Here is a 26,642-nt window from a genome sequence, read left to right on the forward strand (position 1 = left end):
CCCATGAATACTTTACTATCTATAACATACAAGGACTTAGAACCAAAATTTCGTTATCACGTTCGGCAGAATTAGCAATGATTTGTGCATATAACTGGTACCCAACCCATGTTCAGTTTCCCCCAAGCTCCTAATATAGTGCATTTTTACAGTTGGCTTGTTTTTAATCAGGAGCTAAGCCTGGTGCTCATGTTGCTTTATCTGCCACGTCTGTTGAGTGACTTGGTAAGTGGCGGCCCCTCTTCCTCCTATCCACCTTCACAGCAGTGACTTTGATGGAGCTGGGATGTTTGTCCCGTGGCACCTCCGGACTCTGGGTTCCGTGATGGTGATCTGTGCTTTTGTTTAAGGCATCCTCTTGTCCTTTTCCCGAGTGCTGGAAGTTAGAGTTGACTTTAGCTCCAGCTTCATGTCTGTCCTTCGGTGAAAAGGAGATTCCCCAGGGGCGCTGTGTAAATCAGACTGGAGCTGCACGTTCCTTGTTCTTGTTCTTCTCCATCTCCTCTTCACTCTCTCACACCCCTTGCAAATTATTGGTTGGGAAAACCCATTTTATTGGTCCTGTAGGGCTTCCCACAGCTTGGGTTTTGTTGACTGCATGCTGTGTGTGTGATATACATTCCCCTGCATTGCCTGTAAGCTGGTAATTAGATCTCAAACTTCACTCACATTCAAAGTTGTGGGGGTTTTCTTGACCAGAGGGAGATGTGGGCACTTCTGTTAAAAGGCGATGGTGTGTAAGTCTCCCTCTTTTTATGATGTGTTAAGCCATCAGTGATCAGCCCAAATCTGTTAACTTACTAGGGATTGAATTTCAAATGGTTAGAGTTCTTCCTTTGTTAGATGTACTATTTCTACAATAAGAAGTCTCATTAATTTTTTAGTTAAAAGAGAAAGTTCATAGAGGAAGGCAGAATAAATGCTTGATCCATTTCCTCTGTTTACTGTTAATATCTTTCCGAATAATGACCTGGTTCTCTCACATGTTCCAAAGGTGACCAGTGACTCAAGAAAATGATCATCATGAGCTCATGGCTTTGAACAGTTTGATGCATTTAACCTGTTGCAGTTGTTATCTTTATTGATTCTGAGATTTGTTCCATCTTGGGACTATGGGAGCATCTTCACGCTGGATTCTGAGTCCTTTTGACCTGACCCCAATCTTTGATAGCATCTTTGCTATCTGCTGACATAAAGTGTTCCAGGCACATCTTGTACATTTTCCATCTCACTGAATCAGATATTTGACAAGAAGGATTGTTTAGTTTTCGTGTGACCTAGTTTTACAGGAAATAGGGTGTAGGAGTGCTTAGTGCTACTGGATTAGTGGTTGTTTTTAGGCTTTTTCAGTAGTCAAGCTAGGAAGCACACAGATGTTTTTAGAGATAAAGAAAAAAATTCATACAATCGTTTCAGTTAAAATTGAAGCCTATAGAATTTTTACGTAACTGTGTTTCTCTTGCGTCTCTCTCTTCCTGTCTCCTGTGCTGGAAATTCCATCGCCCAAGTGCACCAGCGTAATTACTGGTTTACAAGACACGTGCACCATGACGGTCCCAGAATAATACCACCGCAATCACCCTTACCTCCAACACCGCCGCCCCTGCTAACAATACGGCTCCTGAAACCAGTTTAAAAGGTTCTGGTGGTTCTTTTTTCCTTAGACTATATCCCACTAGGAGGTACAATTACCTTGCTGTGACTGAAACTTATTACTTATTTAAAATAACTCCCCTCTAAGAAGTTATGCCATTAACTCAAAACATAGTTATGTTCATATGACTCAACTTTGAATTTTAGGGACTGATTTTAAATTTAATTTTGGTTGATAGACATATGAAGTATCTACTTGTTTTCAAAGTCAAATCTATAAAACCATGTATATTCGCAAAGAATGGACTTCTTTCCTTGTTGCTTCCTCTCTGTTCTGTCTCCCTCCAAAAGTAACCATTAAAAATAGCTTTTAATTTTTAAATGAAATACATTTAGAAATGTATTTATTATCTGTTTTATTTTCACAAAACATAAACTGACTGGATGGCATCACTGACTCGATGGACATGAATTTGGGTAAACTCCAGGAGTTGGTGAGGGACAGGGAAGCCTGGCGTGCTATAGTGCAGTTGGACACGACTGAGCGACTGAACTTATTTTCATATGTTTGAATATATACTTAGATATTTTTAAAAAGGTCTCTACATTTTTAAAGATTTACTTAATTTTTGGCTGTGCTGGGTCTTTGTTGCTGTGCAGGCTTCTCATTTTGGTGACTTCTCTGGTTGCCGAGCACTAACCCTAGAGCACGTGGGTTTATCTGCCCAAGTGAGATCTTCCTGCATCAGGGTTCAAACCCGTGTCTTCTGCATTGGCAGGCAGATTCTTTACCACAGAGCCACCAGGGCAGCCCTCTACCTTTTTTAAAAGAACATACCATATGTATTTTTGTCCACCCTGCTTTTTTCCTGCAGTAATATCCTGGAGATTATTCCACGTAATTATATAGAGAAATTCTTCTTTCTGTTTTACAGGTGTGTGGTATCCCATTCTGTGAATGTATACCATTGTTTAATCAAACAGTCCCCATTAATGAAAATTCAAGTGAGTTTCAGTGTATTCTATTACTAATTGTACTTCTCTAAATAGCTTGGGGCATATGTCTAACATGCATCAGAGTAGATTTATACAGTTGCAATTATTGTAGCAAAGAATCATCGCATATGTAATTTTTCTAAATACTGCCGTACTCCATACCCTCTATAATGTATTGGCATGGTGATTTTTAAAGTCTGTCATTTCTTCTGCACTTACTAACTGGATTACCAATAAAGACTGTTCACCTTCATTAGCTATTTGATTTAGCTGAACTACAGTCCCCACGGAACAGGTAAGATAGATGCTTTATTCTTTCCTTTTTATAAGTTACAGTTCATACAGATGAGTTGGCTTAAACCTCATCATTTTCAGTATTACCATGAACCCATGAATTTATATCTATTGTGATTTAACCCTTCAGAGTCACTTATATTTTAAAATTATACTTGTTATTTTGGAATAATTGTAGGTTTATAAAAAAGTGGCCTAGGGTCACTATACCCTCTTCACACCATTTCCCTAATGCTGGCTTCCTGATGTTATGTGGCCATTAGTCAAAATTAAGATAACAACGTCGGTATGTGATCATGATAGCTAAAGTCCAGATTTTATCTGGATTCCTCTGGTTTTCCCACCATCACCCTTTTTTTCTATAGGATCTAATCTATCACATTGTGGTTAACATTAATCTTTTCGGTGTTCATTCTTTTTCCTATCCAACCAGCTCCTAACATTTAGGTGAAATCCTGGTGGCTTTTGACTGTGTGACTGTGTCTAGGCTGATAAAATGGTCTCCAGCTCATTTGGACGATTTCTTGCTCTAGACCTGGAATGAACTGTTCTTCTAAGGCTCTTTTGTCCTTTTCAGTGAGAAATGGCACTTAGAGACCATAATCTCAGAGCCGAGGGTGCTCACTGCTACTCGCTTGTCCTTCACTTTTTAGGCCTTTTCAACACACAGAATTGAGAAATACATGCTTTTTAGAAAAGAAAAGAAAGTTTATGAGTTCATACCTATATCTACAATTCCAGTTAAAGATCATAAGGTCTTCAACTTAATGACTTGACAGTAATTTTATATTTGTTTCTCTTTTGCACTGAAAATCTTGGTCCTTAACAGCACAATTACTATGTTCCTTATTGTATAGGGGCTTCCCAGGTGGCTCAGTGTTAAAGAATCCGCCTGCCAACGCAGGAGACGTGGATTCCATCTCTGGGTGAGGACGATCCCCTGGAGGAGAAAATGGCAACCCACTCCAGTGTTCTTGCCTGGAGAATCCCATGGAGTGAGGAGCCTGGCCAGCTCTAGTCCATGGGGTCGAGAAGAGCTGGACATAGCCGAGTGACTGAGCACACACAGGCACAGGCTTATGGTGTATAATCATGGAGCTCCTTATTGTGATACAGAAACCAAACAGTGTTAGTGGAGATAAGTTAGGTCACAGTGTGAAACCCCAGAGGGTTGCCACAACAGGGGTTCACTGCATGTTTTCACTCTGCGCCCGTCATGGTTGGCTGTGGTTCTGTCTCACTCAGAGCCCAGATTCATGTAGCCCCTCTTTCTGAAACATGGTTCATTGTTCTGGTGGAGAGAAAACAGATTCCATGGACTACATGCTGGCTTTTAAACTTCTTGCAACATCATTTCCACCTGAATTTTCCAGTTTGCCTCCTCAGGTTGTGTGGCCCATCCTGAGTTCAGCAGGGTGGACCCTGCAGATCATTTAGCCCAAGACTGAAGCCCGTGGGGCAAGGGTGTGAAGTGCAGCTGCAAGGGGGGGACACAGATAATTGTGACTAATCCCCGTGAATGTGACATTATTAAAAAGAATGAGGTGACCGGATGCAGTGTAAGCGTGCCTTTTGTCTGAAGGCTGCTGTCAAGCTGAAGACTGAATGGTCAAGCATGTGCTTCGGGTTCATTCAAAATATTTTCTCTGTGTGGTTGTGGCACCAACTGGATTTACTGTGAAGTTTGTTTCAGTTTATTTTTTGATTTGGGGGACCACTTTTTAACATTTTATCCTTTTATTTATTTTTCATAGGAAGCATTTATGTAGCCCCAAATTCAAAATATAAAACCAGGAATATTGAGGAAAAACCTACCTTACCTCCTTTTCCCCTACTCTTTTCTCTATGTTAGAGCTGATATTTTTTTTTATCAGATACAAAATTAATTCATTTGTCATTATACATTTATAATATATTTGTAGTTTATGATGAAATTAATAAAATAAGGTCATCCACTCATTTTATCATTCCTTTGTTGCTTTTGAAAATGCACGTGAGTATTTTCACCTATGTTTTGGGCATTAAGACTTGAGCCCCAGCTTGGAGGGGACGCTCAGGTCCACCCCGGCCACTACACTTCCAGGCAGCAGTGGGTTGACCGTCACCCTCTGAGTTTCTCAGCAGGGCTGACTCAAAGCCCGGCTGTGGCGTCTCTCTGTCCTGGGGACCATCTGCGGTTCAGCCTGGTCTGAGAGTGCCCCATCACAGAGGCCGTGATCCTGCTTCTGCATCTGCTTAGGAGCAGAGGTTGGTTTGAGGGGAGGGAGTCGAGGTAGGTCTGGCATCATCAGAAGTGGAGCTTCCTGGACGTGTAGCCCCAGAGTCCTGCCTGGACTGGCTCGCTCCAGTTCTTATCTTCCTCGCCCCTCCTGGGCTCCCCTCCTCTAGACCCAGGGCTGCATAGCAACCCCACCCACCGACGCCACCCCCGCTACGTGAGCGCACATTCATGGTGAAAGTGGCTGTCTCCTTGCTTCCTGGAGCTGGAAGAGCTGTGAGAGCTCTGATTCTTGAGACCAAATGCAATCCTTTTACAGCCCAGTAAAACCCATTTATCCTGGATTTGGAGTTCGATGCACACCAAGCTCTAAGAGGGTGGGGAGGTTGGTACAGTAGAGTTTGTGGTTGCTCAGACCGCATCCTGAAAGACCGTGCTCGTTAGTGAGCTTGTTCCAAAGGGACCCTCTTCTGCCATCCTTCCAGGATGTACCAGGAGCTGCCTGGGAGCATCTCCCCTTCCCAGACTGCAGGATGATCCCGGCCAGTCAGATGTGCTCAGAGACAACGTCTGTCTCATCTTCCAGGCTGAGCACAGGTGTCTCAAAATGTCCATTTCAGCCAACAGAGCTGACTTTCTTATTAAAACCTGGGGTGAAGCATTGGCTGATATTATCTTGTTTGTATCACGCTCTCTCTTGAAACCAAAGGAGTAATTTATTTTAACTTCTGAAGAAAGCACTTCTTGGAAAGGCTGGTTACGTTGGAGTGTTAGCAGGCTTACGGGGACTTTGAGATAAGAGCCTCGTGGCTCTGCTAGATTTCATATGGTTCTTACCGCTTTTATTGATGCAGTCCAAGGGGGGTTAGATGTTTGCAGTGAGAGAATTAGCAGCTTCGGACACTGAACCATTTTGTACTGAAATGTTACTGGTCGTGGAAGAGAATCAGGCACTCCATTGCACCAGCAAGGGTGGATTTTGATCGACATTTGTAACTGGTTGCCCACTGACTGACCACCTCTTTGGGGTCCTGATTGCCCCTGGATTGCCTTTGTAGGAGCCACCTCAGCTTTTCGTAGAAAAGTTTCACGGATCTAAGTCCAGGCAGATGCTATATGACTGGACTACCATTATTCTGCATAGAAATAATCTCTTTTTTGCCCAGGGAGTTCAAGAGAGTCTAGTCTATATTTACAGGGAGATTTTACCTAACAGAAAAACTGTGTGTGTTTTGGGGGGGGGTAGGTGGGGGACTGGGTGATCTCGTCTCCTCCTCCCCTTATATAAATTCTGCAGGGACACTGGTCCTGTGAGTTTTTCACCTGGGGTCATGTGCCCAGCATGCTCCATGGCACCCAGTCACGGCAGAGACTGAAGAACTTTTGTGAATAAGTTAAAAAGTTTTCCCACGGTTCTGTAATCCTGAGAGAGCTCCTGGGGCCAACTGCAAAAGCTCCATGAAAACCACTTCCAGCAAATGGTCCAGTGATCTCGCCACAGAACTCTGCTTGATCTGGTCCAGGTGCCATCAGAGCGCGGCTGTTAAATCCGATTCTGTCAGACTCCAAGGAAACGATGTGACAAAAACGCTGTAGTTTTAATTCTCGCAAAGGCTTATCTTCTCTCTAAATGTGGGCTTTTTTCCTTTTATTAAAAAAAACAACCTACTAGATGTAGCTATGTAAAAATTGCTTGTTCAGAACTTTACAAGCTACAAAATGTATTATTGCAATCTGTAGTTATATAATAAACAGACATGGAACCATGTAACAATTCCCAGTATGAAATAATCATAAAATCCAATATTACTTTTTCCCCGGCATAGCCTATATTTTTTAATAAACTGTCACTTCTTCCGTTCTCCACAAACTCCAAGTTTCCTTTGCAGCCTGAATATTGCGCTTTGTCTCATTTTGAACGTAACAAGGAAGGGCTGCTTCTTCCCAGTGAACTGCCCAGGGATTTGGGATGATAAACAGGTTTGCTCTTAAATCAGCAAGAACTTTCGGGAACTGTCCAAATGCTGACTGCTTCTGGGGAACCCATGGTTTATAGCTACACAAGCCGTGTGAATTCGTCTGGCTGTCGCTGACCACCTCTGCATGTCACATGCCCTTTGGAAGAGGCCCCGCCTGTCACTGGCTGGGATGTCTTCCATGGTCTGGGACGCCCCTGGCTTTGTTCCCCTGGTATTTCCAGCATCGTCACCAGCCATGCTCCAGTGTACCCCACAGTGCAGCCCAGGGGACACGCTTTTGACTTTGGATTTCCTCTGCACCAATTTAAGAAAATAGTTAGGGGCTGGAAGGGGACATTAAAGGAGGTGTTCCAGTGATCTCAAAGGCAAGAAGAGTCTTCTCTTTTGCAGAGAAGAGCTTGTCCTCACTAGGGGCTGATCCCCTTAGCCCCTCTGCCAGCCCCAGTCTGTCCTCAGATGGAGGAGGTGGTTGTACACACACCAAGCAGGCTGATCCTAGCCACTGTTTCCCCACCTGGGGGAGGTGGTTGTACACACACCAAGCAGGCTGATCCTAGCCACTGTTTCCCCACCTGGGGGAGGTGGTTGTGCACACACCAAGCAGGCTGACTCTAGCCACTGTTTCCCCACCTGGGGGCAGCAGGGCTTCAGGATGGAAACTGCCTCTACCTTTTCTAGTCCAATTTTAAATCATCTTCTTTCTGTGTCCAAATGTTTGCTTTGACTCTGGGGAGGGATGTTTTCTAACCAAGAGCCTCCCGATTTGTTCCGAGTGAAATTCCTAATGAGATGGGTAGGCTGCGGGCTGGTTATTGATGGAGGTAATGGTGAAATTAATAATAATGGTCATAAAAGTAGGGGCTTGTGGCCAGTCCTGGGGGAGGCCTGCCTGCGGGGGATCCTGCGGTTGACTGGGAGGCCTGGCCTGCATGGGAGTCACCTGCTTGTGGGGCGTGGGGTGACAAAGCCGGCTGGTGCCCAGCACCCATGCCACTTTCTCCGAGAGGGCCAAGGGGGACTCCTGACCCCCCTCTGCCTTACTCCTCTGTCTCTAACCGGTTTAGGACTCAGAGGGGCAAGTGGGGATTAGCCCCCCAACCTCCAGTGGAGGAGCCAGCTGAGGCCAGTCTCTGAGTGCTCAGTTCAACAGAGGTCAGGGTCACAGTTTCCATGAGGGAGGGTGGTGGGGAGGGGCTGGGGGTCGGGGCTGGCCCTGGGGACTTCTTGGGGAGTGGACCGTGGATGGGATCCTGCAGGGTTGTGTGACTCAGGCAGAGAGCAGCCCAGCTCAAGGTTGAGCTCACCCACCCTTGGGAGCATGAGAAAGACTGAGGCAGGAGAAGCTAGAGATTTGCAATGAGACAGTGGCAGCAAACTGCATACCTTGTCCAGGTACAGATCAGAATGTCCCACGAACAGCAGGTTAAAGTTTTTCCTCTGAATATGCATTAATTCAGAGAAAGCCAGAATGTACTTTTTACTAGCTATTGAGAGCTGAGTGGACTTGTCTAGATTTAATCTTAATTTATTATTTTAGTCTTCGGCACATGGGCTGGGGGGTGGTGGTGGGGAGAGTGAGGGGTGGCTGTATCAGTCACTGGGTGCTGTGTTCTCATTAAACTGAAAGTCGCTCAGTCGTGTCCGACTCTTTGTGTCCCCATGGACTATACAGCCCATGGAATTCTCCAGGCCAGAATACTGGAGTGGGTAGCCTTTCCCTTCCCAAGGAGATCTTCCCAACCCAGGTCTCCCACATCTCAGGTAGCTGAGCCACAAGGGAAGCCCAAGAATACTAGAGTGGGTAGCCTTTCCCTTCTCCAGGGGATCTTCCCGACCCAGGGATTGAACCGGGGTCTCCTGCATTGCAGGTGGATTCTTTACCAGCTGAGCCACCAGGGAAGCCCGTGTTCTCATTAGGCAGATAGCACTTTGGAAACGGGAATGATGTCACAGATGGGCTTATAGTTCTGCAAGACTGGCTACCACTCTGTCTGCGCCAGGGAGGTGAGGGAGCTCCAGGCCCTTGTGTCTTTAGCGCCAGCTGTGTGTCAGCCCAGCGTTTGATAAGACCTGCACTCTGATCTCCCCTGGGAAGCAAGTCTTCCTGACCACCCCCTCCATCCCAGAAGGGAAGACCCCATGAGGAGTGAACACAGCCCAGCAACTCTTAACATGGACCAAACGCTGCACCCCACCAGACTGCAGGCTGGGCCCCCACCTGCCCCATCGAGTCCACGACTTCGCTCATCGTAAGCGCTCAGTGATGTTTGTCACCAAGAGCACAGCTCATTGATTTTCACCAGAGTGGTAAACAATTCAATAGTCATCAATTTAGGAGTAGAATATACAGGGCCCTCCTCCCCTCGCAGAGCCCGAGTGTCCTCCTCAGAGGCAGCCATGGTCCCTGGCTCCCCAATGTCATTCCAGATACCTGTTTGCATATTAAAGCAAATACATTTGCATATGTGCTTCACTTAATGAAAACCTGGACGTGTCCGCCCTCTCCTTCCACCTGTGTTTTTCCACAGTGTCTTGGAAATTGTTCCACATTCACACTTAAAGAACTACCCCGTCCCCTTACAGCCTGCCTAGAGTCGCAGTCAGTGGGTGTTTCATTGTTTGCTTTAATGACTAGCGGTTTCTAGTCCCTTGCAATTTCAAGCTACCACACAGTCAACTTGACGGTACATACGCCGTGATGCCCAGAGCCCAGCATTTCCATGGTACCGCTCCAGGATTGAAATTGCCGGGCCAGAGGGCAGAAGCTCTTAACATTTTGATGGATGTCGCCAGTGTGCTCTGCAGAGACTCTGTATGCGGGTGTCCATCACCCTCCCGCTGGCGTGTCCCCCCCGCCCCCGCCAGAAGGCAGACTGCCCGTCCCTGGGGCCTCACATTAGGACTTCAGGAAATATCGGGTGCCTGTGGTGATGTCTTGAAAAGTGAGTTTTTAACGTGGGTTGTCTCTAGAAATTCAAATTGCTTCAAGCTGCTGGTGTTGTGTGTGTTACGTGACGTTTTGAATCAAGTGACAGGTAAATCCCATGAGTGCTGACTGGCGTGTACTGAGTACTCAGCAAGTGGTGCTTTTCCCTTTGAAGGGTGACCATCTGTGGCTCTTTTCCAGAAGAAGGCAGCGTTAGACTGAGGTGTGTTGGGCAGGGGTCTGGGGGCCAGCTCCAGCCAGGCCCTGTTGGTGGGGGCACCACGTCCTGAGTCCAGGTGACTCCCAGCAGCCCTTGGAGAGGGTGGTGTTACCGGTACCTGTAGGGGCGCAGCTGGGGCCCCGAGAGGTCAGGTGCCTTCTCAAGATCACGGTCAGTGGACAGATGAGACCCCAAAGCCTGTGCGGTCTGTCCCACTCCAGTGGTTGTCCAGATCAGCCGTGGACAGCAGGGGCTTTTGTGTGGAGCAAGCCCTCCAGGACCAGATGTCTGGAAGCCTCTTGTTTGGACACGTATAAAGTTATCCACTGACGACTGCCGAGCGCCCGTCAGTCGGGTGGGGTAGATGGAGAAATGCGCATGGATTGCATTTAAGCCTCTATTTACCTTTATATTGGTCCATCCAACAGGTCTCAGGGCTATTTCCAAATTATTTAAGTTAGGAAATAAAACTGGAAGGAATTCATGTCCATGCCCGATTCATTATTGATAAGCAGGGAAAGCTCCCCCGACGAAAGTAGTAAGATCTTCAAAAAAGTAATTTTAACATTGACACAGCCTCATAGATTTTAGAGGGGATACAGGGTCACTTTATGCCAAGCTCCCCAAGCTTCCAAATGAGGCAGAGAGATTCATAATGAAGCCCAGAGGAAACAACTCTGACAGCCACAAACCTGCCTTTTCCCCATTATTAAGTGGATATCTTCCTGAAGAATGAAATACTCAGGAGGATGCTTCTCCCTGCAGTGTGGGGACTCCTGAGTGACAGCTACGGCTCGCGGCCCTCCTGGTCGGGGCCAGCAGTCACTCTCCGTCCCCTGGGGGAGGGCGGCCGGCTCGCCTTCCAGCCCAAGCTGTCCCCGGTGCCAGGGGCGGGACGTGCTGGCGGTCTGTTCCCAAACGGGCTTGGCTCCCGAGACACCCGCTTTCATCTGAAGAGAACCGTGAACGTTTGCGAGTTTAGTGTAGATCCATCGCACAGAAGCCCGGCTCTTCCCGTTCACACAAGTGCCCAATGTGCCCGTGTCCTGGGGCCGCCCCAACAAATCACCACAAATGGGCTTAAAACTGCAGGCACTTCTTTGCTCGCAGCTCTGGAGGCGGGGTCCAAAGTCAAGGAGGGGCAGGCAGGACTGGGCTCCCTCTAGGGCCCCGGAGGGCTCCTTCCTGCCCCCTCTGCCCCCCAGAAGCTCCTGGTGGGTCTGACTTGTGGCTGTGTCCTCCCAGCCTCTGCCTCTGTCCGCACACGGCCCCCTTCCCCGTGCATCTCCTCTCCTCATAAGGACTCCAGACCTTGGGTTTAGGGCCACCGGACCCATTGTGACCTCAGCAGAACTGATGACACCTGCCGAGACCCTATCTCCAGATCAGATCACATTCTGGAATTCCAGCTGGACAAGAACTGGGGGGACACCGTTGAATCCACCGTGCTCTGTGCTGTGGTCAGTCGCTCAGTTGTGTCCAGCTCTTTGTGATCCTGTGGACTGTAGCCTGTCAGGCTCCTCTGTCCGTGGGACTCTCCAGGTGAGAATACTGGAGTGGGCTGCCATGCCCTCTTCCAGGGGATCTTCCCCAGCCAGGGACTGAACCCACATCTCTCATGTCCTGCAATGGCAGGCGGGTTCTCTACCACTGTGCCGCCAGGAATGCCCCATTCAGTCTGCTATACTCAATGAATAAAATATTTAGCTTAAGGATGGGTAAGCTAGGAAAAATATCTTTACACACAAAATTTCTTGAAATAAGGAATTTTGGTGTCTTGAATGGGGATGCCTGTCACTTAACTGGTATTGCAGGAGTGTCCAGCAGGCATGGCAAACACAGGGCAAAATGCTTATTTGCCTTAGACACCTGTGGGGCTGCACGCACAGAGCCACACGTTCTGTTTCTCTGGTCCAGAGCAGCCGCAGGGCTTCTTGTCAGTAGACATAGGATCGGGGCCCTGGGCACTGGCCCTACAGGATTCTATCCTCAGCTTATTATTATTAATTTTACTACTTGAAGTGAATTTCGAGTATAAGCCATTTGAACTCATTGTGACTGCTGAGTCCCTGCAGGGAGCGTGCTTGTGACAGGGTGGGTCAGCACCTGGGCGTGGTTCTCACCCAGCCCTCGGTACTGTCCCCCCACTGGGGGCTGCTCTTAGCAGCTTCAGTGACAGCTCCTTGTGCCTTTAGACACACGCATGCATGTACGTCTTCATAATACAAACCATCAGATTCTAATCCTCCAAAGCCAGGTTTGAGGATTCTTTCTGCTATTTCCCTTTCAGTGTAACAGTAAAGTAGTATTTTGTTTGTTTTTAGAACCAACCGGGCTTTTCTTCAGCCACAGTTTAATAACACAGAATTATAATGGTGCAAATAATATGAAATACTACATGCCCTAAAGCCTGCACAAATAAAAGCTACTTTTATGAAGACAAGGTGGGCAGGAAACTGGCTTGGATTTAAAGCTTTGCTGCCAGAGCAGGGAGGAGGCAGAAGCCATGATTCCATCAGTCAGTGTGGAAGAGGGGCCTGGGGGTTTCCCACGCTCCCCCAGCTCTGCTCAGAAGCTCTGCCATCTCTGGGGTCTCACTCCCTTCTCTTCCCAGAGGCAGGATGGTGCCTTGTGCCCCTGAATCAGTGGGCTGGCAGCTCTTATTTCACACCGTCAGACGAAGGGACTGCTCCTCCTGGGGTCCATGAGCCAGAACATTCCATTTTCTGGGAGCTCCCCTGTGATACATATATATATTTAATCCAGCACACCTTTCGGCCTGTGGGATCTTACCCAATCAGGGATCGGGTTAGTGGAAGCACTGAGTCTTAACCACTGGACCCCCAGGGAAATACCTGGAATTTTTAAAATGCTTTGTCAACTGTGTCCAAGTTAAGTAGTAACAATGATATATAGTTTTTGTTGGTGTATATAGATGCACACACTGGAGAAGGAAATGGCAACCCACTCCAGTATTCTTGCCTGGAGAATCCCATAGACAGAGGAGTCTGGTGGGCTACAGTCCATGGGGTCGCAAAGAGTCGGATACGACTGAGCGACTAACACATATACATGCACACAAAAAGAAAAAGATTCATTCTTAGGAGGGGACGGGATTGTAGGTTCATCTGTAATGTTTCACTTTTTTCAATTTTTTTTTCAATGGATATAATGTATGGGGTATAAAAGTCACAGATCACCACTAAATTAATAACCAGAACAGCAGTCGCTGCCCCAAGCTCTCTCTTTAGATTCGTGCCCATTTCCAGGCAAGACTATTGTCAGTCTGTTGAGCTCTTTCTTTTGAAATTAAATTCTGTATATTTAAAGTGGGCTTATATTTTTGATTGCTCCATTTGGAGTATTTATGGACTTTTCGTTGACTTTACTATTTGATAATTCATTCTTTGCATTAAAAATTCCCTTGGTATCTCTAATTTTCTGGAAGAGATCTCTAGTCTTTCCCATTCTGTTATTTTCCTCTATTTCTTTTCATTGATCGCCGAGGAAGGCTTTTTTATCTCTCCTTGCTATTCTTTGGAACTCTGCATTCAAATGGGTATATCGTTCCTTTTCTCCTTTGCCTTTCACTTCTCTTCTTTTCACAGCTATTTGTAAGACCTCCTCAGACAGCCATTTTGCCTTTTTAATTTCTTTTTCTTGTGGATGGTCTTGGTCACTGCCTCCTGTACAGTGTCACGAACCTCTGTCCATAGTTCTTCAGGTACTCTGTCTATCAGACCTAATCCCTTATCTATTTCTCCCTTCCACTGTATAATCATAAGGGATTTGATTTAGGTCATACCTGAATGGTCTAGTGGTTTCCCCTACTTTCTTCAATTTAAGTCTGAATTTGGCAATAAGGAGTTCATGATCTGAGCCACAGTCAGCTCCCGGTCTTGTTTTTGCTGACTGTATAGAGCTTCTCCATCTTTGGCTGCAAGGACTATAATCAATTGGTTTCAGTACTGACCATCTGGTAATGTACATGTGTAGAGTCTTCTCTTGTGTTGTTGGAAGAGGGTATTTGCTGTGACCAGTGCATTCTCTTGGCAAAACTCTATTAGCCTTTGCCCTGCTTCATTCTGTACTCCAAGCCCAAATTTGCCTGTTACTCCAGGTATTTCTTGGCTTCCTACTTTTGCATTCCAGTCCCCTATAATGAAAAGGACATCTTTTTTTGGTGTTAGTTCTAGAAGGTCTTATAGGTCTTCAAAGAACCATTCAACTTCAGCTTCTTCAGCATTACTGGTTGGGGACAGACTTGGATTACTGTGATATTGAATGGTTTGCCTTGGAAACGAATAGAGATCATTCTGTCATTTTTGAGATTGCCTCCAAGTACTGCATTTCGGACTCTTTTGTTGACCATGATGGCTACTCCATTTCTTCTAAGGGATTCTTGCCCACAGTAGTAGATATAATGGTCGGTTTAGTTCAGTTCAGTTGCTCAGTCATGTCCAACTCTTTGTGACCACATGAATCACAGCACGCCAAGCCTCCCTGTCCATCACCAACTCCCAAGTTCACTCAAACTCACGTCCATCGAGTCGGTGATACCATCCATCCATCTCATCCTCTGTCGTCCCCTTCTCCTCCTGCCCCCAATCCCTCCCAGCATCAGGGTCTTTTCCAATGAGTCATCTCTTCGCATGAGGTGGCCAAAGTACTGGAGTTTCAGCTTTAGCATCAGTCCTTCCAAAGAAATCCCAGGGCTGATCTCCTTCAGAATGGACTGGTTGGATCTCCTTGCAGTCCAAGGGACTCTCAAGAGTCTTCTCCAACACCACAGTTCAAAAGCATCAATTCTTCAGCGTTCAGCTTTCTTCACAGTCCAACTCTCACATCCATACATGACCACAGGAAAAACCATAGCCTTGACTAGACGGACCTTTGTTGACAAAGTAATGTCTCTGCTTTTAAATATGCTGTCTAGGTTGGTCCTAACTTTCCTTCCAAGGAGTAAGCATGTTTTAATTTCATGTCTGCAATCACCATCTGCAGTGATTTTGGAGCCCCCAAAAATAAAGTCTGACACTGTTTCCATTGTTTCCCCATCTATTTCCCATGAAGTGATGGGACCAGATGCCATGATCTTCGTTTTCTGAATGTTGAGCTTTAAGCCAACTTTTTCACTCTCCAATTTCACTTTCATCAAGAGGCTTTTTAGTTCCTCTTCACTTTCTGCCATAAGGGTGGTGTCATCTGCATACCTGAGGTTATTGATATTTCTCCTGGCAATCTTGATTCCAGCTTGTGCTGCTTCCAGCCCAGCGTTTCTCATGATGTACTCTGCATATAAATTAAATAAGCAGGTTGACAATAAAATTCACCCATTCTAGTCCATTTTAGTTCACTGATTCCTAAAATGTCAATGTTCACTCTTGCCATCTCCTGTTTGACCACTTCCAATTTGCCTTGATTCATGGACCTAACATTCCAGGTTCCTATGCAATATTGCTTTTTACAGCATCGGACTTTACTTCTATCACCAGTCACATCCACAACTGGGTGTTGTTTTTGCTTTGGCTCTGTCTCTTCATTCTTTCTGGAGTTATTTCTCCACTGATCTCCAGTAGCATATTGGGCACCTACCGACCTGGGGATTTCATCTTTCAGTGTCCTATCTTTTTGCCTTTTCATACTGTTCATGGGGTTCTCAAGGCAAGAATACTGAAGTGGTTTGCCATTCCCTTCTCCAGTGGACCATGTTTTGTCAGAACTCTCCACCATGATCTGTCTGCCTTGGGTGGCCCTACACGACATGACTCATAGTTTCATTGAGTTAGAAAAGGCTCTGGTCCATGTGATCAGTTTGGTTAGCTTTCTGTGATTGTGGTTTTCAGTCTGTCTGCCCTCTGATGGAGAAGGATAAGAGAGGTGGCAACAATACACAGAAGAACTGTACAAAAAAGATCTTCATGACCCAGATAACCATGATGGTGTGATCCCTCATCTAGAGCCAGACATCTTGGAATACTAAGTCAAGTGGGCCTTAGGAAGCATCACCATGGACAAAGCTAGTGGAGGTGATGGAATTCCAGTTGAACTATTTCAAATCCTAAAAGATGATGCTGTGAAAGTGTTGCACTCAATATGCCAGCAAATTAGGAAAACTCAGCAGTGGCCACAGGACTGGAAAAGGTTAGTTTTCATTCCAGTCCCAAAGAAAAGCAATGCCAAAGAATGCTCAAACTATCACACAATTGCACTCATCTCACACGCTAGTAAAGTAATGCTCAAAATTCTCCAAGCCAGGCTTCAGCAATACGTGAACCATGAACTTTCAGATGTTCAAGCTGGTTTTAGAAAAGGCAGAGGAACCAGAGATCAAATTGCCAATATCTGTTGGATCACTGAAAAAGTAAGAAAATTCCAGAAAAACATCTGCTTTATTGACTATGCCAAAGCCTTTGACTGTGTGGATCACAACAAACTGGGAAATTCTGCAAGAGTTGGGAATACCAGACCACCTGACCTGCCTCCTGAGAAATCTGTATGCAGGTCAGGAAGCAACAGTTAGAACTGGACATGGAACAACAGACTGGTTCCAAATAGGAAAAGGAGCCTGTCAAGGCTGTATATTGTCACCCTGCTTATTTAACTTCTATGCAGAGTACATCATGAGAAATGCTGGACTGGAGGAAGCACAAGCTGGAATCAAGATTGCCAGGAGAAATATCAATAACCTCAGGTATGCAGATGACACCACCCTTATGGCAGAAAGTGAAGAGGAACTAAAAAGTCTCTTGATGAAGGTGAAAGAGGAGAGTGAAAAAGTTGGCTTAAAGCTCAACATTCAGAAAATGAAGATCATGGCATCGGGTCCCATCACTTCATGGGAAATAGATGGGCAAACAGTGGAAACAGTGACAGGTTTTTTCTTTTTTTTGTTCCAAAATCACTGCAGATGGTGATTGCAGCCATGAAATTAAAAGATGCTTGCTCCTTGGAAGAAAAGTTATGACCAACCTAGACAGCATATTCAAAAGCAGAGACATTACTTTGCCAACAAAGGTCTATCTAGTCAAAGCTATGGTTTTTCCAGTAGTCATGTATGGATGTGAAAGTTGGACTATAAAGAAGGCTGAGTGCCGAAGAATTGATGCTTTTGAACTGTGGTGTTGGAGAAGACTCTTGAGAGTCCCTTGGACTGCAAGGAGATCCAACCAGTCCATCCTAAAGGAAATCAGTCCTGAATGTTCATTGGAAGGACAGATGCTGAAGCTGAAACTCCAATACTTTGGCCACCTGATGCAGAGAGCTGACTCACTGGAAAAGACCCTGATGCTGGGAAAGATTGAAGGCAGGAGAAGAGGACAGAGGATGAGATGTTGGATGGCATCACTGACTCAATGGACATGAGTTTGAGTAAGCTCCACGAGTTGGTGATGGACAGAGAGGCCTTGCGTGCTGCAGTCCATGGGGTTGCAAAGAGTCGGACATGACTGAGCGAATGAACGGAACTGAATTGAGTCTTGTTTGTTTCTTTCTGTTCCCTGTTTTCAGAACTCCTATTATTTGAACGTTGAACCTCCTTGATGAATCACCTAATTCCTTATTTTTTTTTAAAATCTCTTGTTTTCTATCTCTGTTTGTTCACGTATTTGGAATGTGTCCTTCATTTTATCTTTCCAGCCTCTGAAATAACTTTCCTTTAGGTCTGCTCTCATGCTTTTCACTTCTAGGAGCTCTCTGTCTTAGCTGGACATTCCTGTTTTCCACACGCCAGCCCTTCTCTCGCGGATGCGCCATCTCCGCCTGCCTCCCTGAGGACACCGAACTTAGGTTTCTGCCCGCAGCGCGTCTGCTCCAATCCCTGCACTGTGTCTGCTGCTTCTGAATCCCCTGTGTTTGATTGAGCTGGTTTCTCTTCCAGAGCCTTTTCTCGCTGGCCTGGTGGCTTGTGGCCTCTCACCAGCATCTAAGAGAGGGGCCCCGAGAGGCGGGCTGAAGCTTTCTGCAGGTGGCACTTCCCGACTGGTGGTTCCGTGGGGGTGGCTGCTGGGTCCTGCTCTTTTACTGGGAAGCTCCTCTTGTCGGTTTCTGCACGTCTTCCTCCTGGGCAGACGTTTCCCTGGAGAGGAACCCTCCACCGCCGGCTAACAGAGTGTATGAAGATTGCTGGGGCTGCCATGAGCCGATACCACACTTGGGATGATTGACAGCAGACATTTGTCTCCTCCCAAGCTGGACGTCGGGGGTGGAACGTCCAAGGTCAAGGTTTCTGCACCTTGGTTGGTTCTCTTTCTCACTGATGCTTCTGTGTGTGCATACTCGGTCTTTCTTCCTCTTCTGATGTGTCTGCCAAGCCTATTGGGTCAGGACCCCACCTTATGAGCTCGCTTAACCAGTCACCTCTTTAAAGGCCCTGTTTCTGAACACAGTCGTGTTGGGGATTAGGGCTGCAGCATGTGGATTGTGGGGGGACACAGTTCGGTCCATAGTGTGGGGTGTAAGCTGGCTGTCAGCGTCTGTGAGCCTGGGGTGGGGGCTGGGAGCTTCTTGTTGAAAATGACTTTCGCTGAATGCCCTTGTTTCGGGGCTTCATTCCACACCCTGAAGTCTCACCCTCGAGTGCATGGCCTGCATGGTTCTTCTGCCCAAAGACATCTCTTGTTTCCTCTTGGGTTGGGGGCACCATGTGGATCTGGGTTCACAGTGGCTCCTGCCCACAGTCTCGCTGGGCTCACCCTCAGAGTAGCTGGTGCTCTGGTTCCCTTTCCAGGAATTCCCAAGCCCTACTGCCCCACTCACCTGCGTCGCCTGCTCACAGCTGCTTGCTGCTCTGACCTCGCTGATCAGCCGTGGTTTCTGTCTCCTCTTTGTCCTTGCTCGGCTTTTCCCCCATTATTCCTGTATTGCTATCGTCGTGGTGAGTTTGGGCAGGATCTGAGGAAACAGTAGTGGTTTGGGTGGGCCACGTCTAATCAGAAGTCCGCGGTGGGTGCCTCCCGTGTGGGCTGAGCCTGCTGAAGGCAGTGCGGGGATGCTGCATTCCACCCTCGTGATTTCTGTGACCTAAGACGGCAGGATCGCATCAGCGTGGCTACACTATGGCATGGAGTTCCTGGTGAAACTGAATACATCTCCTTTTCGTGCAGAAAACCTTGAAGGGCTGACTCTCAAGACAAAGTTTAAATAGCATTCCTGGGTTTATTTGTTCAGAATCCAGTGAAGATATTTTGTGGAAATAAATGCTGCTGAGAGGTAAGGACTCTTCTGCGATGGAGTATCAGGATCAGCTTTATTTTTGAATTAATGGGACCTGGAAAGATTAAACAGGTCTTGTGTCACCATCTGCTGTAGCTCTTGAGACTCAAGTCCAAATATTTTTCCCTCTTCATGTGTTTTGCCGAGTGTTTGTCTTTGTTATTTAGGAAATTCATTGCTGCTGTTTCAGGTTGAGATTCTCTTCTTCCTAAAACTTGATGACACGCTTCCTCTTCCTGCTCCTTTCCATGTTTGAACTGATGTTTTGACCTTAATATGATGTCTTATCAACTGTTAAATGATAAAGGAACACAAGTGGGAAGCTTTCTAATCACTTCTGTAGACGTTTCTGGGGAATGTGTACGAATCGAGCGGAGCCCCACGGGTGAATAAGTCTCGTGGTTTTAGAGTGCTCCATCCTAGGTGAGTATAATTAATGCCAAGGTCCGTAAAAGAGCTGTGCTATGTGCCTCATAAAACTCAGAGAAGGTGTAAGAGCCCCCTCGTGCCGCTGGTTGTCATGGTTACTGTTTGGGGAGCACTTTGTCATCCGTTTCCAGCCCCTTCTGTCCTGTAGCAGGACGGCAAGGCCATAGATGTGTGGGTCTCTGCTGCCCTGCTGTGTCTCGACTTCTCTCCCTGTTAACCACCTGGGCCTGGCTGGGGGTCGGACTCAGGGGCGCAGGGGCTGGCTGACTGCACTGTCCCGGACCTCACAGGGTGGGGGAATCAGGCCAGATAAGTTAATGACTTATCAAGTCACAGGTCGGTGATAAAACACATTGGCCAATAGAGGGAGGCGGGGATGCTGTAGTTTGAGAGGACTCAGGGCTGGGAAAGGGGAAGAGGTCCTCTCTGCAGGGGGACTGAGGAGACCGAGGGCCTTGGTGGACGGACCCCTGGGCAGGGGCATGGGGCGGCCAGTGCCCCCGCTGCAGTGAGCAAAGAGAGGATGCAGGAGGCAGCTCCTAGTAGGGCATCAGTCCAGTTGGTCTGCACGCCGCACGCTGGAGGGGGAGTGGCCTCAAGTTGCTCTCTGTGTGACTGTGGACAGACCCCTGCCCTCTCTGAGCCTCAGAGTCCTCGTTTCTTACGGGAACTCTGCTGCTGCTCTTTACTCACTTCAGTCGTGTCTGACTCTGTGCGACCCTGTGGACCGCAGCCCAGCAGGCTCCTCTGTCCATGGGACTGTCCAGGCAAGAATACTGGAGTGGGGTGCCATGCCCTCCTCCAGGGGATCTTCCCGACCCAGGGATCTAACCTGTGTCTCCTGCATGGCAGGCAGATTCTTTACCACTGAGCCACCAGAGGAGCCCATTATATTCCTAGGCACTTACTGTAATTGTAACAGCAATTCCTGTTTTATTGGGGTCACCACTGGAGCTGTTTGCCATCACAGTTCCCTGTACATCAGAATCTGGACTCGGAAGTGTCCACCCTGCCATCTTCACACCGTCTGAGAGCGAGCGGCATGAAGGAAGGGAGCGTACAGAGCTGTTTAAATGTGTTGGTGCCCCTCTGGAAAGGCCTGTGTGCACTTTGTCTTTGAATTGAAGTTTAATTTTGTTATTCCTGCTTCAGAGTAGAGTTGGTATGATTTTCATAGCAAGTTTGTCATTGGCTTTAACTATTATTTATTAAAAGTGATTACTTTCTATGTTGAAGCCTAAAATGGAAAGGTGTGGAGTCAGGCTCCTGGAGGAGTCGGTGTTTTCGCTGCTCCTGTTCTCACGGTAAGCAGATGGCAGCTGAAAATAGGGGATGTTATTAAGGTGGAGGGCTTCTCTGGTGGCTCAGTGGTAAAGAATCTGCCTGCCATGCAGGAGACTCAGTTTTGATCCCTGGGTCGGGAAGATCCCCTGGAAGAGGGCATGGCAACCCACTCCAGTATTCTTGCCTGGAGAATCCCATGTACAGAGGAGCCTGGTGGGCTGCAGTCCTTGGGGTGGCACAGAGTCGGACGTGACTGAAGCGACTTAGCAGCAGCAGCAGCAGCATTACGGCGGAAGCAAACCCTGTGAATAGTGCAGGGTTTGGAACTTTAATTTAACATTAAATGACTGTGACGAAATATCCAAAATAAAGATGCTTTTCAGGATTCTATTGTCTCTAACTCAGAGAAAAGTCTGATGAATATGCATGAAACCAACGAGGGAATGCCGTGTAAGGCTGTTAAATTCCAAACTGTTAATTGTTTTCGGAACAGTATTTCTGGAGAGTTTGCTCGTGGTGTGGCTGGTGATGCAGGCAGTCCCCTGTCCTGGAATTGCCCGTGGGGTCAGTTGGCTCCAGACCCTGGTGTGATGCCGGAGAGAAACTTCTCCCTTCCCCGTTCTCTCCCCCGGCCCTCAGGGGCTTCCTGGATAAAGGCTGAGAGTACTTCTCTACAACCTTAAATCACGTTTATTTCTGTGACATATGGAGTTTTGATGGTTTCCCTGAGAGATGCTTGAAAATACAAGTGCTTTCCCCAAATCCCCCCAAATCCACAGTGTTCCCACGTCCTTCCAGCTGAGTGACCGTGTGTGAGTACTCACAGGCTCGGATCCCCAGCTGCACAGCTCTCGGGATTGCCCCTGGAGAAATTCATGTCCTGATGTCAAGGGGGCTTGCTTTAACAAGGCCGGTGTTGGATATTTTTAATGCAGTTACTCTGATTGTTTTGGTCTGGGAGGCTCGGTGACTGAATCGTCGTCTTGAGCTCAGACCCGTTCATGGAAAACTGCTGATGCCGTCTGTCTGAATGGGCTGGGTCATTTTTCCCCAGCTTTATTGGGGTACAGTTGACTTCTGATGTTGTGTGAGTTTAAGGTGTACAGTGTGTTCATTTGTTATGCTTACATCCTGCAAAAATGAAGCACCATGGGTGTAGCTGACACCCCCACCATGTCACATGATCACAGTTTGTGTGTGTGTGGTGAGAACACTAAGGATCTACTGTCCTAGCAGATGGTGCTAGTGGTAAAGAGCCCGCGTGCCAATGCAGGAGACATAAGAGACAGGGGTTCCATCCCTAGGTCAGGAAGATCCCCTGGAGGAGGGCATGGCAACCTACTCCGGTATTCTTGCTCTGAGAATCCCCAAGGACAGAGGATCCTGGCGGGCTACAATCCATAGGGTTGCAGAGTTGGACACGACTGATACGACTTAGCATGTGTGCCCGCTCCTAGCTACTTTCAACTATGCATGTGTGCATGCTAAGTCTCTTTAGTCATGTCCAACTCTTTGTGACCTCATGTACTGTAGCCCACCAGGCTCCGTCTATGAAATTTCCCAGGCAAGAATACTGGAGTGGGTTGCCATTTCCTTCTCCAGGGGATCTTCCCTACTCAAGGAAGTGAACCCAAGTCTCTTGCATCTCCTGCATTGGCAGGCCAGTTCTTTACCAGCTGAGCCACTGGGGAAGCCCCAAGCATATAATAGTGTTAGTAACTGTAGTCACCATGCTGTCTGTTACATCCTCAAGTACTCGTCTGTCTCATAACTGGAAGTCTGTGCCCTTGACCTTCCATTCCTCCCTGGCCCCTTCCAGCCCTGGTAACCGCTGTTTCACTGTGTTTCTATGAGCTTAGCTTTCTTGGGTTTCACATGTAAATGATAACATACAGTATTGTCTTTATCTGACTTATTAAGGGCTGTTCCTTAACCTCTGAGTCTTGTCTTTTCCTCTCAAAAGTGGGGAGAGTGGGGCCAACGCCTTAGAGTGTTCGGGTTGGTGCGGAGGGAGCTTGTGGAGGCGAAGCTGTAATCAGAGGTGCAGGTTTCTCCTACCGCATGTTCCCAGCATCACCCTGCCCCCTCCCCCGTGAGCCTGGCCCCGGAAATGCTTAGGAAACGCCCAATCAGCGTGGGCTATTTCCAGAAGCAGTCACTTGACACTGTTTTTCCTAACAAAATACGCACATTCTGACAACCCAGTCGGGTTTTCCTTTCTAGACTCTGATCCAGGGCGTCCGTGCGGTGCATGGCCGGGCCTCAGTCCTGGGGTCTGAGCTTGGTCACCAGGCCCTCCTCAGGGTACAGGTTCTGTGTTTATCTGGGTACCACAGCAGCTGTTGTTCCAGGGAGCTCCAAGGGCCCCCAGGGGGCTGCCCTGGGCTCCACGTATCTTCCTTCATGTCCCAGCTGTGTGACGAAGCCTTGCTTCCAGGGATCGGGACCAGTCATCCCTGGGAGACCCGGGTCTCCTTCTTGCCTGAACATAAGGAGCCCTAAGTGCCCAGGCATCAGCCGGCAACCCTGAGTCAGGGACCCTGGGTGTTTCCTGGCGAGTGTATGTGCCCTGTGGGGATCAAGACTTCCACCCCACCCGACTCCACCCCGCCCCAGAGCTCAGAGCGGCTGCACGGCTGTTGCTGCTCAGGTCGGCTTGAACGCTGGCTGGGCCAAGTGGCCGTGAACTGCGCTGGGGCTTTCTCCTCCTCCTTCAGCTGCTTGTACGGGGCCCTCCTGTTCCCAGCTCCCTGTCCCTGTCCCTCCTCCCCACCAGTGCTCCCTGCAGTCCCATCCTGTCCCGTCTACTACTGTGCTCAGACCTCTACCCTAAGCTCAGCTCCCGGGGAACCTGAACTAAGATGTGGTGAATCTTGTGTTTTAGGACAATGGGTGCCTGTTTAAAATGAGCTGTTTTGTTTGTTGGGGAGAAATTCATGTGCTGTGTGCGTGCACGCGTGCTAAGTTGCTTCGGTCATGTCCAACTCTGTGATTCCCTGGACTGTAGCCCAACAGGCTCCTCTGTCCATGGGATTCCCAGGCAGGAATACTGGGTGGTTGCCATTTCCTTCTCCAGGGGATCTTCCCGACCCAGGGATTGAGCCCGGGTCTCTCAGGTCTCCTGCGCTGGCAGGCGGGTTCTTTACCACGAGTGCTGCCCGGGAAGCTTGGCACAAAAACCTCCCCCCAGAAAACTGCACCCCCGGCCCCATCTGCATCTTCAGCTGAGCCAGTCAGGAGCGCCGCACAGTGCCGGAGACACCCCCTCTGGGGCTTGGCCTGGAGCCCCTGCCGCTGGCCTGGGGTCTCTGGGTGGCCCTCCTCCTTCGTGGGGGACACAGCAGAGGCTGAGTGTCCCCCCAGGGCACTGAGGGAAGGGACCTTGCTCATCTCCTATCCTGGTGGAGGTTCAGTGTCAAGACCCCTTCTCCCCCCGAAGCTGGGACACGACGGCCTCTTTTGGTTACAGCCTGCTGGGGTGACTACTTTGACGTGGGCCAACTGCGTGTCCTGCCTTTCGCTCACCCTCCTGGCTCATTACACCCCGTCACCAAAGACTGCCCCCAACTTCCAGTTCATCTTCCAAATTTGAAGATTTCCCCCTGGTTCAAACTAATTTGTTATACTTACTTGAAAGCAACTGGTAAAGAGGTTTTTTCCCAATAATGAAATAAAAATAGATGTTTTTAGGAAACTGTATGTACTTGAATGTGTAAATTTGACCCATTTAGTGAAATATTGGTCACACTGACCAGAATTACGTCTCATATGTGACTTTTTTTTTTCAAAGTAGGCGTTTGGGAACCACTTTGGGTTTTCACAAAAAAACTTGACTTTTTTCAAGAGCTTGGTAATACCAAAGAGCTTTTCTTTTGTATTTGGCAAAAAGGAAGCCTTCCCCATCCTGTAGAGCAAAGGAAAACACCCCCACCACATACAAAACCTCTGGAGAAAGCATTGAGCTCAAGAAATCAGAGTTCCAGGAAGAAGAATCTCCACGGCTGGGTCTGCAAGGGTGTCTTGAACTTTTAAATGCAAATGTGGTTGGAATCAATAGTTTTTTGAAACTGTGTAATATGATGAGTGAGTGCTGCCAGTACAGCATAATTACCCCGGACCCATGGGAGCAGGAATCCTTTTGATGAGAACTGACTTTGCCCGGATGAAAGGAGGCCCTGCCTGTGAACAGGCTGGGGAGGGATCCTTTCATATTCTTAGAAGAGGCTGCTGGGTTTGCATGATGTCAGTGGCCTTTCAACCAAAAGGCCCAGGAACGTTCTCCCTCCAAACTGCAGAAAGTGGGGCCATTACTAACCCCCAAGAATCATATCGATTTTAATTACTTTTCCTTTGAATTCTTACTCAGAAACCAAGCTTGAGAGTGGTTGGGGCTCGTCTGTTTCTTCGCAATTATTTTACAGATAATTTGGAGTATCATTTGAAAGATGCCTGTTTTCATGGGGGAAGTAGGGTTATTTTTAGATCACTCGAAATCAACAAAACTTTGAATTTTGTGAAGAGCTGTTAGTAGACCTGAGCCTTTGGGAGCACACATTCAACTCCTTTGAGTTCTGTTTCTCCTTCCTGTAAAGGAGGTCTTTGTAGACACACCTGCCAGCTGCAAGTTTGGGCTCCTGGGAAAGGTTTCTCCAAAGTGAAGTCTGATACCTCTGGGTGCCCCTGAGCCTCAGTGGACAAAGCCGACCCCTGGCTTTGCTGTGTTGGGATCGGCTGTGACGTTACTCTGAGCCCACTGCCCTCACTTGTTACGGCAGGGGATGCACACGTGGGTTTTGTGTGCTGTGGCCATCTCCTCTTTCCTGGGAACAAGAACACCTTCCTTTTTGCACAGAGAGAAAAAGCCCCCCTGCACTTCCTTGCTCTTCTGGAAGGAAGCTTCGTGTTTTCACTTGATCTCCACGTGATGTGTAGGTGAGAAGCATCTCAAAGACACATTCCTCCTGCCATTCCTCCTGGATAAGCAGGCCCTGCTGTTTAGCCAACCGAAACTTTCTGTCTTCTGAGCCCTCAAGGTCTTCTGTACTTTCATTGTAGTTAGTAGGAAAAGGATTTTACCAAACATGCCTCTTTTTCCCCCCTCTAAATCCTCAGACTTTCAATTCAACAGCTCCTTGTTTGTTACTCGGGCAGCTCCTGAAGACAGAGGTCAGTCACTGAGCCTCAAAACTCCACCTTCTCGTCAATAACAAAATCAGTGTGTATAGGACCTTCTAGATTCCCCTAGAGGGAATCATTACTGGGATAATCATTTAAAGACAGTTCTTTGGCGCATTTTCCCGGAAATGAGACCTGGGAGCCCTACCTCCCGGCTCTGTTTCCTGGGGCTCCTGTAACCGATGACTGCACACTGCGTGCTTGAAGCAACAGAAATGTGTTCTCTGACGGTTCCGGAGGCTGGACACCCAAAATCAAGGTGTCAGCACCTTGTGCTGTGTGCGCTGCGGGGGTCCCCGTGGGAGGACCCTCGTG

Source organism: Bos indicus, chromosome 26, assembly GCF_029378745.1.
Source record: "Bos indicus isolate NIAB-ARS_2022 breed Sahiwal x Tharparkar chromosome 26, NIAB-ARS_B.indTharparkar_mat_pri_1.0, whole genome shotgun sequence".
NCBI classification, from domain to species: Eukaryota; Metazoa; Chordata; class Mammalia; order Artiodactyla; family Bovidae; genus Bos; species Bos indicus.